The sequence below is a fragment of the Mus caroli genome, unplaced genomic scaffold (assembly GCF_978045245.1).
Source record: "Mus caroli unplaced genomic scaffold, Mus_caroli_1 scaffold_1, whole genome shotgun sequence".
Taxonomy (NCBI): domain Eukaryota; kingdom Metazoa; phylum Chordata; class Mammalia; order Rodentia; family Muridae; genus Mus; species Mus caroli.
This window is the reverse complement of record NW_028227256.1, coordinates 49,383,862-49,396,706: the sequence shown is the minus strand read 5'-3', so window position 1 is coordinate 49,396,706 and position 12,845 is coordinate 49,383,862.

Genomic DNA, 12,845 nt, shown 5'->3' with positions numbered 1-12,845 from the left:
AAGGGCATATCTTCTATTTATTCATGAGCTTTGTAAATTCTGACTGAACCCTGGTCACACCTGCCTGGTTCTCACAAAGTCTCCTGACATAGGATTTCCCCTGTCCAATTAGTGTAAATATTAGTGCAGCAGGAGGCCTGTGATTAGACAGGGGAAAGGGAGGCAGAGCTAAGAGTTGCAGAGAAGGATGGAGGAGAGAGAAGGAGAAGGAGCCAAGATGGAGGTAGATGGACAGGATGATTCAGAATCAGCGTGGCTTTAAATAGCCACAAGTAGATATGTTGTCATATAGAAATAGAATAATTGGGGTAACTTGTCTAATCTAAGTGGGCAGCTTGTACCATTATCAATTGGCCCTGAAATTATTGTGTGGACATTTTGTGAATTGAGAATTTATTGATATATAAATCTGACTGTTTAATTATAAGCTTCGGGAGTTTTGTTTTACTGGGTTACTGGAATGTGGGACCACCATCCACAGGGGTTTATGGCTGAGAAGGAACAGCAGCTTGTGAGACAAGCGAATTGAAGCTGGAGTGACCAGTCATTGTGGGGGCTAGCTAGAGACAAAGGCGGCGAGACTGTGCTGGGGCAGAGAGTTGCTGGCAGTAGCGCTGGAAGCCAGCTGGTCATTTTTAATATTTCTCACAACAGTTTCCCTTCAGCAAACACTCGTAGAGCAAGAACAGAATAAAGCAATGGGCTATAAAGTGTGAGGGATACAGTGCAGAAGCAACAGGACCCCTAACTTCAGACTCTCGCAGAGTTCAAGCTGTGTGTGGAATCAATGGCCCTAGTGAGTGGGTAGAGGATACTGTTGATGGGATGAATTGAACAGAGTTGACAGAATGGGCCTGACCCAGAATGCTTGGCTCTCACATGTCAGATTTACATGAGAGGACTTTGTTCTGTGAAAAGTAGGGACCCACTGAACTTTTACACTTTCCCCTCCCCCACAAAAAAAAAGATCAAAATTGCTGCTGCTGGCTACTCATTTATACATCATATCTCTATCTATCTATCTATCTATCTATCTATCTATCTATCTATCTATCTATCTACTTTATTTTGTCTCATTGGTGTCTTTTTTAGATGGTAAATTTTCTGTAGCAAAACCAGGATCTGTTTTGCTTCTTAATGTCCAATGAAATGTATAGGATATTCAATATTTACTTCATGTAAGTAGTAGTTATAATTTAATGTGTCAGGATGCTGGGCCAGCAAAAGGGCTCAGTGAGTAGAGACACTTGCTACCAGACCTGACTACCTGACTCTCTCTCTCTCTCTCTCTCTTTCTCTCTCTCTCTCTCTCTCTCTCTCTCTCACACACACACACACACACACACACACACACACACACACACAATTTAAAAAAATTAAGTTGTGAAAAATGCATCAGGAATAAAGGGCTTCCATTATTCTTAATGTTTATTAGACTAAACTATTATCCACTTTACTGAAAAACAAGAAACCCAGTCATCTACGGAAAATCATTTGCCTGAGATCAGGTCCTGGGGAAGCCGTCAGGCACTGTCTGTCAGCTGAAAGGCCCGTGTTTCACAGAGTAAGCATGAGAAACTAGGAGAGTGGAGTATATTTAAAGTGTAAGAGATTCTGTTAAATATAAATTGTTGTATCTCCCTCTCTCGTTGCCCTCTATCTAGTCCATAGAGTCTGTTAGTCGTGATGGACAGGATGTGAGGGATATCACATCAGGAGATAGATACCTTATGATTTCTGAAGAATAGATTCAGGAACCTGGCCATGGTTACAGAGAAACAGGAAAGCTGGTAAGTATTTCAAAGCTGGAATGAATGGTTCCTTCAGTGACTTAAGGAGGGAAAACGAGTTTTTGTGGTTTCCAGAAATAGACTTGCCTGCCAGCAACTTCCCTTCCCCCTCTGAGCCTTGCTACACAACAGCAGGCAGGCACATGCAGGGCAGACAACTTTCCTGCTGGTGACAGATAACAAATGTGCAGTGCAAGATGGAAAGCCAGCTTTCCCAGGCTGAAGGAGCAGAGTGGGAAGGGCTGGGATGAGGTGAAGGAAAAATAATGATAACAAGTAGGAGAGGAAATGCCCTGTGGTAGTGTAGTGTTCAGGGCTCTGAGAGCTACAGAGAGGATGCACTGCAGACCGCCCTGCTCTGCTTGGGTGTGTGTGGGAGAGTTTGCTACATGGGTGTGTTTGGAGAGGAAGTTGGTGGGCATGTGTGTGTTGAATGTGTTAGGGAGTGGGAGGGTGTGTGCGGTAGGGTGTGGAGTGTGGGGTGGGGATAAAGAGAGAAAAGGAGCCCAGGAAGGAGGAAGAGGAGGGAAAGAAAAAGGGGGAAGGGGGATAAAAGGAGGACTTTTGTGGAGGGCCAAGAACACCTATCACAACAAGAAAAGTTGCCAGCTGCCAGGGAGTTAGATCTCCTGTGAGGGACCAGAGCAGCTCCTCAAAGTGGCTTCTGGCCTTTAACTCAAACCCAGGATGTTTGCCAGATGTTTCACCCAAGAAGTGACAGGCACAGCCTCTGGATTTTCACCACACACTAATCCAGGCGCTTTCACAGTTCCTGCTGACTTTGCTTGTGTGCTGTGGTATTGATGGTCACAGAACAGAATTTATTGGCAGACAGTGTAGGGGGAAAGAGCTGTGAATTAGAAACACTTTCTAGGATTGGTCTTTAGCTGCTTGTTTTGGGTGCCCTCTGGATTCCTCTTTTGTGTTGGTCTCTCATATTTTCTAAGTATCAAGAAAGAATACATTGAGTAGACAAGAGAAAGAAGATGGAGAATTAATATCCACAGTGGTGAGCTATTATCAAGACGAGTCTATAACAATATTTAATTAGATTTGAGAATAAACTATTTAAAACTGGAAGAGGCTGACATAAAAGAAGGTGGTATATGTCATTTCATTACACAGATCTAAATAGAGGCAAGTTGAATATTTGTCGAGGCTTAAATCTGAAATGTCCTCCAAGGCTCCTGTATTGAGTCTTGAACATCAGTGGATGAAGTGTTTGAGGGCTTACACTGAGTTTATCAACAGATTAATCCATTGCCAGAGTCATAATCTACTGTCGTTGCTGGGAAGTGGTAGAGACTTGGGAGGTGGGGTGTGGTTAGAGGAGTTGCATTGCTGGGACTCACCTTTGGGTCCCAGGACCCTCTGACCCTGCTTTCTGGTAACTAGAAGTGGAGCAATGTGAGGTCAGATGACATCAGTTGACTGTGAGCCAAGATAAAACTTTTATCCACTGTTTGTCACAGCATGAAAAACTAATAGGTCATTCTCCCCAAAACTACCACCAGCTATCCATGCCAAGCTGCTCCAGGCTGAGCTGTGAAGTTCTCAAAGCCTGCAACATCATCCATCTGAGGGTCCAATGGGCTACTGCTTGAACAATGTCCAAGCCTGTACAGTATCCTCTGCCAAGAAAGCCACTGTGAAAACAGACACCAAGGGGAGACCAGCTTTTCATTCTGGCCCCGCTGTGAAGTACTTCTGACTATAGGAGCTGATCTTGCTTGAAGAAGTTTGGGAAAGAGAAGTTTGAAGTGAAAAAGAGTGATTGAACCCCACAACTCATTTGTGAATGGATTTTAAGCCCAGAATCCAAGTTCAAGTATTTAAAGGACAGGAAAGGTATTTAGGCAGATTCAGCTCCATTGCAAAGAATTAAAATTTTGGCCAAGACTAGAAAGTGAAAGAAAACAACAACATATTTCCCCTGAAAATGTGGAGAATTTCTTGGAGCACATGTATATTTCACCACTATAAGCAGTAGCTTTAACTTCTGAGAGTAACACCACATAGGAACTTCCCTGTGTTCTCATTCTTTAGGACAAAGGAAAGGACTTCTCTTAACACCACATGCTAACAGCACACTGACCTCTGCAAATGGTGTTTGCAGAGACTATAAATCTACAGTGAAGTAAATTTTAAACACAGGAATATAGTTACAGGTTTTATTTGAATTGTGTTTTTTAAATTATGCCTTGCCAGCAACTTACCTTGTTTTAATTTCCTTATAAACCATTAGGTTTTTTTGTTTTTGTTTTTGTTTTTAATTCAACAAACTTGAAGTCTTGCAAAAGAACAACTGACACTCCGTGAACTGGGGTACTGCTCGGTGGGTAAGGATGCTTGCCCCAAGCCTGTCTCTTCTTACTTACTTGCCTTACACTGTTTTCCTAGGAGGAGGCAGTAACATTTTCTCCCAGGGTTTTAACCTCTACTAGTAGTTTTTAATCTCCTCTAAGGGCTCGGATAGTGGAGAATTTAGGAGATGACCTTTCCCCAAGGAACTCTTTAAGACCACATTTCTAAGCTACTGAGGAAAGGAAATCTTTCAAAGAAATATAAGCTTTTGTGATAGAACTGATTATTGTGTGGGAAGGCTTGCTTAATGGCTTTAAAATCCTTCCATATCCTGACCATAGCCAAGATATAACACACATAGGGAAAAGTGTCCCTTGTGAGAGTTACAAGAATGGACTAAGTCTCTTTCTAACTGACCAGATTAATCAGTTCACAACGAAGGTCTTGGTGGTCCAAAAGATACATTGTTGAGGGTGCGAGCAATGAAGAACACTGGCCATCCTCTGGAGACTCGCTTAGTAATTTTGCTTCAGTGATTCAGAAGGAATTGGATTCCACCTTGTTTCTCATCTCAGGACAGACAGTAACTAATATAGTTTCTTGAATTTATACTGTGCTAAGTTTATCCACAACCAGTTCTCCAACACTATTGTCCATCTGGGCCACAGCTAAGTATCAAGAGTTATTAAAAAGTTTCCCAACTAGGCAAAATGGATGTCATTAAAGTTATGCATTTCAACTCATGAGATCAGTGTCCTAGTTTTATATGTCTCAGCACCAGCAAGTGCTGAAAATAAAAGGTTGATATGGAAAAAAAGCTGTCTAGTGGGATTCTTTGCCTTTATTCAAAGTGGAAAATAGTATAATGTGTTATACATGAGCCATAAAAGAACAAATCTCTTAAGTGGTCATTAGAAAGTGTATCTAAATAACAAACTGCTGTATTATGTAAAACGACTAAACAATGCTTGTTGGTCATCAAAGTATTGATACAGCTGCTAATAGATATTTCATGCGCTTTTTGTTTATTTCTTTTAATGTCAGTGACAAGAGAAACAGTTTTGATTGCTTCCATTGTTTAAAATGTGTACGTATAATTCTGACATTCTACTGTTTTTTTTTCTCCTCCTACATTGCTGTTAGAAATATCCCACTGACTGTGGCAAGTGCACATTGCTCTTGTAAAATCATGGCCAAAAGTAATACATTGAGAGAGATACCCAATCAAGTTGAACATTGACGAATAAGAGAAACTTAGAGAAACGTCTATGGTATGTATCTAGTGTTGCGATGGGTCAGTTTGTAACTGGTTCTCATAAGACAACTATTAAATTGGTAATAACATGTTGGTGACTTGAAATTGTGGTTGGTATAGCATTCCATAAAATAGTCAAACAACCTAAACCAAGAGCTCCTCCATCCCATGAGAACTGATGTTCTAGTTAGAGTTTCTAACATGTGACAAAAATACCATGGAAGCAACTTGAAGAGGAAAGAGTTTATTTCACCTTATAGTTTATAAGTCTATCGCCACTCTAGAGGCAGTAGGACCTGGGAGCCAATAAATGAGACCAAAAGTCTCATGTAATAACCAAATTTATTCAAAGCCTCAGACAATTTTTACTTAAAGAAAGGTCACATAAGTAAATTTCTCATAAATTCAAGCTGAATCCAGTCACAAAGGCACACATGGCAAAAATGTGTTTTTCCATAGCCATATAGAAAGGATCGGGTCAACGTTTAATTGAATTACATCAACAAGCAATAAGAAATACTCTGAAATAAATGCATTCCTATCTGTTAAACCTGGGAGGAATATGAAAATACATTCCATGGTTTAAAGACACTGAGGTCCCAAGACTCTTGTTTTCTTGGAGTGTTCTTATGAGCACTAAGAATTCTCCTCACATGATGATATTCTTGAGCATGTTCTGATATAAGCCCATCACTGACAGAAGCCAGGGAAGGAACTCAGGACAGGAACATGGAGGCCAGAAAGAAGCAGAGAAATAGCTATGGAGGAGTGCTGCTTACTGACTTGCTCAGCTTGCTTGCTTTCTTATATACACCTCAGGATCACCTGTCCAAAGGCAGCAACATCCTTAATATCCCCAATAGGCTGGGCCCTCTCATGTCAATCACTAATTAAGAAAATGCACTGTGTGCACGTGAGCACACACACACACATACACATGGGGGGGGGGGGGGGAGTGCGGGCTGCAGCCATGAGGAAGGAAGAAACCATGTAATGAAGAACAACTAGAAGTTGTTCTTCATATTATCATCATATTAAGCCTATGTGATCTTCAGCTAATGAATGTATAATAATACACAATGGTTTATTATTTAGTTGTTAAGAAAACTAACATATGAGATTTGCAAAGGTAAACGGCTAGAGCTAGAAACACTCATTCTAAGTGAGGTAACCCAGACCCAAAAAGAAAAATGCTGCATGTTTTCTCTTATATGTGGATGTTAATTAAATGTTTGGCATGTTTGCCTCAATTCAATAATCACAGAGGTTAAATAGCTACTAAGGGACCAGGCATGGCAGAGGGGATTCCCAAGGAAAGGAAAAATAGAAGATAGTGTTATAGAGAGACAAGAGTAGAATGAAACTAGGATTCAATAGGAAGGAGAATGGGAGAGAACGGTAAGGAGGAAATGTAAGCACAACTGACACTAATAACCTTTCCAAAAAAAAAAAAAAAAAAGCACATGGAAACCTGCTACTGTAGAAGCTTCCTTAAGTGTATACATATATTATAGGACTCTAAATGGAGTCAATGCCTCAAATAGATATCTTTACCACCAGGTAAATCTCCACTGCCAGTAATGGGTTACATCCCACTGCGTTGTTGGCCAGAGGAGAGGGCTCCCATGGATTCCACAAGCACCGAAGGCTATTGCCAAGGTTACTGATTATTCTCCATATCCAGTGGTACAGTCCTATTGCTGAAGACACCATATACTTATGTCACTAAACGTAGGGAGTCAGAACTTCTGCCTAATTAAAATCCTCACTCATTCTGACTAGCATCCTGTTGCTGGAAGGTTCTCTTCATGCTACCAAAGAATAGCATCCAGCTAAAAAGCCCGTAGCCTACAAAAGTAACCTGCCTGCAAGATATAGTGGCACAAATGTTATAGGAGTAAACAATCACATGTTAAAATTGGATTCAAGGCTCATGCCATGAGAAGGAACCCATATCTGACACCACTAAGAGGCCAAAAACCTGAGGCTAGATAGGTCATGGACCTAAGGGAAAACCTACTACATTATTTTCCTAAAGGAGCATAGCAATACAGTGACTCCGAAAGACATTGCTATACCCACAGGTTAATTATACCCATAGATCAGTACCTCGCTCAGGTTTTACCAAAAAGCCTCTGTCTGCAGTAGATGGCAATTAACAGAGACCTACAACCGGACAGTTGAGAGACTGTGAACACCCTCTGACTTGGCAATTAACAGAGACCTACAACCAGACAGTTGAGAGACTGTGAATACCCTCTGACTTGTTTTCTTTTGAGTATGTAAACATGTGTGGATCTTATCCTAATTCTATTTCTTTTTTTTTTGAAGGGGACCCCCAAACAGTTTATCATAACGGCTGTATTAATTTATATTCCTACCAAAATAGGAATTTCTTTTCATTCTTGCCAGCACTTGTTATTTTTCTTTGATGATTGTCATTCTGAATGGGATGAGTTGATATGCCATCATGGTTTTGAGTTTTATTTCCCAGATTATTAGTGTGGTTGCACATGACTAACAGGCTTGCTGGCCTTTTATAGGTTTGCTTTTGAGAGATGTCTATTCTTCAAGCTTGTTCTTGAAAGAATCAAGTTTTAAACTGATCCAGATCCCTTGTAATTATGAGGCAACTAAAGGAGAAATCCGCTTGGTAAGCAGCCAGACGTTATTATGACACCTGTCCTGAACTTTCAGGTGTTAAAGTTAAAAAAAAAAAGAACCATTAAAGTATATTTTAAAATGTATTAAGCATCAGACTCTGCTAAACAGCAGCCTGAGCTGAAATTCCACTCTAAGATTGTTGGAAGTCTTGAGCAGAAGCAAGAGGAAATCCCTATGCTTTAAAAATTATAGGCAATGCTTTGGTCTTAGAGATGAAAGCAGGAATTTACCCTTAGAGAAGATAGTTTGCTGACTTCATGAGAACTGTCAGATCTGTCATATCACATAGGAACTCAAACAAAAGCAAAGGCATTGTTCCGACTTAGTGCTTGTCAGTTCATGGGGCCTTTGAGTTATTAAACAACAGTGATGCGTTTTGTACTTACAGGACCACACATTATTTCTTGCCAAAAATATTAGTTCTCTTTAAAGTGTGAATTTAGACGATATTTCCCCAGAAGTATTGTTTACTCATTTAGAGGTTTGTGTGCGTTATTGTTTAGAAACAAAACTGGAGTCTGTAAGGAAAAGCAGGAAATCATGCTAGCCAATGAGAGCACAAAAGAGAACTAGACTCTGTAGAGCTTGCATCAGGTTGACTGATCCAGAATGGACAGAGATTGGATTACTATGCCACAGTGCATTGTCCTACTGTGCATTGTGGAAAGACTTCCTGAATTTTCCAATTCATCATTTTTGGGAAAAGGAATGATGCACTGGTATCAATCAATGATGATTGGCGAAGTAGACATTGGACTGGAGGAAGAGAACGATATGTTCCACATCTATAGATAGGTCATAGGCTTGTACTTAGAGTTGTAGATGTTTTGGGTTTGCCTCTGAGGTTGCATTGAGTGGCCCAGAGATGGGAACTAAACAGACCTATTTCTGAGAGGTTCCAGAATGGGCCTGAAGCTCCCTGACTTTGGGAGTCAGCTCATTTGCAGCCTTACCCAACACTGATACCAGAACTTGCTTCTCTCCTTTTAGCCCATGATTCCACATGAGATTGTTAAGTGTACAGCTGGTTTTCTGGGGGGCAATGGAATGTAGGGAACTTGTGTCGACCTCCCTGAAGACCAAAACTGTTATTCACAAATCAAATTGAGTTACAAACAGGTGGCCTTGCCTATACCAGTTGTCATCTTGGTCTAGGAAAGCACTTCCTTACCGTCCAGTAAAACTGCATCATAAGTGACAAGAAAAGGGAAGAGGAGAAACTTCTTTTGAGATTGTATGAAAGACTGCTCTAGAGTGAGAGCTTTGGATATGAAGGCAGCGCTCTATCACACAGCAGAGTAACACCCAGGGGTGTCAAAATTGGTTACTGTTGATTTCCCTGAGGAATTCTCTTGGTAGACAGTCACTCTGCTCAGTTTATGGCCCTGGAACTGCAGGACACTTTGAATATAAACATGGTATTTTTTTTCCTGAAAGTACTTGGACATGTTCCCTGTGTGTTTCTAACAATACTCTAGCCGTTCACATGAATCTAACCAGTGTGGATTTATCTAAATCTTTCTTTATCCTATTTATATTTGTAGACTACGCAACATCTTGAGGATAATGAGTTCCATATGTTTACTACCCACTGTATGAAGTAATGCCATCTTTTATTTATCGTCAAACTACTTTCATAGAATTTCAATGGGCACTCTGAGTTTTAGCACTTCAGGATCTGAGTGTGGTCACATTTCACAGTAATAGCCCACCCACACAGGCTTTTATGTAGGTAAGAAATGGTACCCTCTCTGTCTAGGTTCTTGTTCTGGTTTCATTTCTGTTGCTTTGACAAAACACTCTACCAAAAGCAGTTTTAGGGGAGAAGGGTTCTTTTGGCTTATAATTCTAGGGTGCCAGATATCCTGTGGGGATGTAGTAGCTACAGAGGCTTGCAGAACTCAGTAGCATCACATCCACAGTCAAGAGAGAAGAAGAACAAGTGGACCTGGGCTGCCTGCCTGCTCTCAACTAGCTTTATGTACTCTCATATAGTTCAGGACCTAGACTAGGCAATGGTGTGACCCATGGTAGACTGGGTCTTCCTGCATCAATTAGCTTCAAGACTATCTACCCCCAACCCCATACACACACACACGGGCTTATAGGTGGACTCGATCTAAGCAGTTCTTCACAGAGATTCCTTCCCTTTGAGGTGAATTCTATGTTGTGCCAAGTTGACAATCAAAGCCAAAGAACACAACACTCTATTTAGGAAAACATTTTTCCTCTTTCAGACAGATGCAGCCCTGTGTCAGATGCATAGCTCTGCTAGGGAAGTGCTAAGATGTCTATCCTTCTTGGCATTCTGACCCCCCTCTTTTGTGCCCTTGGCTGGGTACTTGTCCAGGACTCAACTAGGACAGGGATAGACAGTACTCTGGGCCTAACCACAGAGATCATTAAAAGACTGTTGATATTAACAAAATTCTTTCTGAAAGTTCATCTCCTAAGAAAAGAGGTCTTCCTTTTGGTCAGTCCCTAATTTACAGCCTATTTCCCATGTCTGTAGGCTTGAGGCTCTGACTGAAGAGTCCCGGTACTCTACAGTCTCCTCAGATGCCCCAGATGCAGTGACAACTGTGGTGATATTATAATCACAGGTTAGGTTAATTTACTTTTGGTCACTGTTAGCTTACATGTGCACATTTTGGGGATCTCTCCGTACATTTCACATCTTGATGCAACCTGTTTTTCATTTTACCCTCGTCAATTCAAATTTCCCACCTTCCAGATTTAATTTTGTATTTTTGTTAAAATTGCACTCAAACCCAAAACAACAAAAAAAACTTCAACAGTATGTGGGTAATACAACACTTTAGAGAAAGGTTATTTTATATGTCTGGGTGTTTTGCCACTTGGATGCCTGGTATTGGAAGTTCAGAGGTGGGCATTGCAACTCCCAAGATTATTGTATTACACAGTTATGATCCACCAAGTGGTTGCCGGGAATCAAACTCAGGTCATGTGGAAGAGCATTCAATGCTCTAAACCCCAGAACTCTCTCGCTGGCAAAAAAACAAAACAAAACAAAACAAAACAAAACAAAAAGAACCTTTTAAGCTGGCTGTGGTAGTACAAAGCACTCAGGAAGCAGAGGTCGGTGGATTACTTTGAGTTCAAGGTTAGCCTGGTCTACATAGCAAGTTCCAGGACAACTAGAGCTACATAATAAAGAGAATCTCTCTTAATAAAATAAAAATACTTTTTAAATGCTTACATATTTTAGATTCACATAACACTTTTAAAACAGTGACTTGCAAGATGTGTCAGTAGGTAAAGTACCTGCTGTTGAGCCTGACTGACACCCAGGACTCTGACCTCTGTGCTCTTGCCGTAGGACACACATTTATGTACCTAAATAAATAAATAAATATAAATAAACAAATTAGGAAAATAGTGAAGGTTGTGATTTTTCTTTAAATTTCTAAAGCCTAATGTGGTGCCACACACCTGCACTCACAAAGCCAAAATAAGAGAGCGATGGGTTCCAGGCAATCCAGGGTATATAACAAGGTGCTGTATCAAAAAATAAGTGAAATATAAGCCTCATCTTTTTGCCTATTGTCTTAGGGTTTCATTGCTGTGAAGAGACAACATGACCGAGGTAACTCTTGTAAAGGACAACATATAAATGGGGCTGGTTTACAGTTTCAGAGGTTCAGTCCATTATCATCATGGTGGGAAGCATGGCAGTGTGCTGGCAGACATGGTCCTGGAAAAGCTAAGAGTTCTGAATCTTGATCCAAAGGCAGCCAGGAGGAGACTTTGTCTTAGGCAGTCAGCCAGGAGGCTCTCTTCTGCACTGATTGGAGCTCAAGTACTAGTATACCTCAAAGTCAGCCTACACAGTGACATACTTCCTTCAACACTTATTCTAATAAGGCCATACCTATTCTAATAAGGCCACAGCTATTCTAATAAGGCCACACCGACTAGTAGTGCCACTTCCTGTGGGCCGAACATATTCAAACCACCACACACATATCCATCTAGAACACTGTCTAATGCTTGGTTGATGATCAAAGGAAGCATGAACGTCCTGAGTCCTCACAGTCAGCTTTGTTTGCTTTGTTTTTGTTTTTTGTTTTCATCTTTTATTATTTTGTTTATTTATATTCTATTCATTGCCCCCCTTTCTAGGGCCCCCTCCCACAGTTCCTCATCCCATTTGTCCTCACCCTTGCCTCTGAAAAGGTGCTCTCCCCAACACCAGGACTTTGTCCCCTTTCCCTAGGGCCTCAAGTCTCTAGAGGATTAAGCACATCTTCTCCCACTAAGGCCCGACCAGGTAGATCTCTGCTATATCTGTGCCAGGGGGCTCGGACTAACCAATGTATGCCCCTGGTTGGTGGCTCTGTTTCTAGGAGCTCCCTGGGGTCTGGGTAAACTAAGACTCCTGGTCTTCCTAGTTCTCTCCTTCAGCTTCTTCAATCCTTCCCCTAATTCGTAATTGAGGAATACTGAATGGCTGAGAATCACTTAAAGAAATGTTTAACATGCTTAGTCATCAAGGAAATGCAAATCAAAATGACCCTGAGATTATACCTCACACCAGTCAGGATGGCTAAGATCAAAAATTCAAGTGATAGCACATGCTGGAGAAGATGTGGAGAAAGAAGAACACTCCTCCATTGCTGGTGGGATTGCAAGCTGGCACAACCACTCTGGAAATCAGTCTGGTGGTTCCGCAGAAAACTGAAAATAGTTCTACTTGAAGACCCAGCTATACCACTCCTGGGCATATACTCAAAAGTTGCCCTACCATACTGTTATGATCTTCACCGTCGCACAGCTTCAGAAGGTCCACACCAGGCCAAACAGTTCCACAT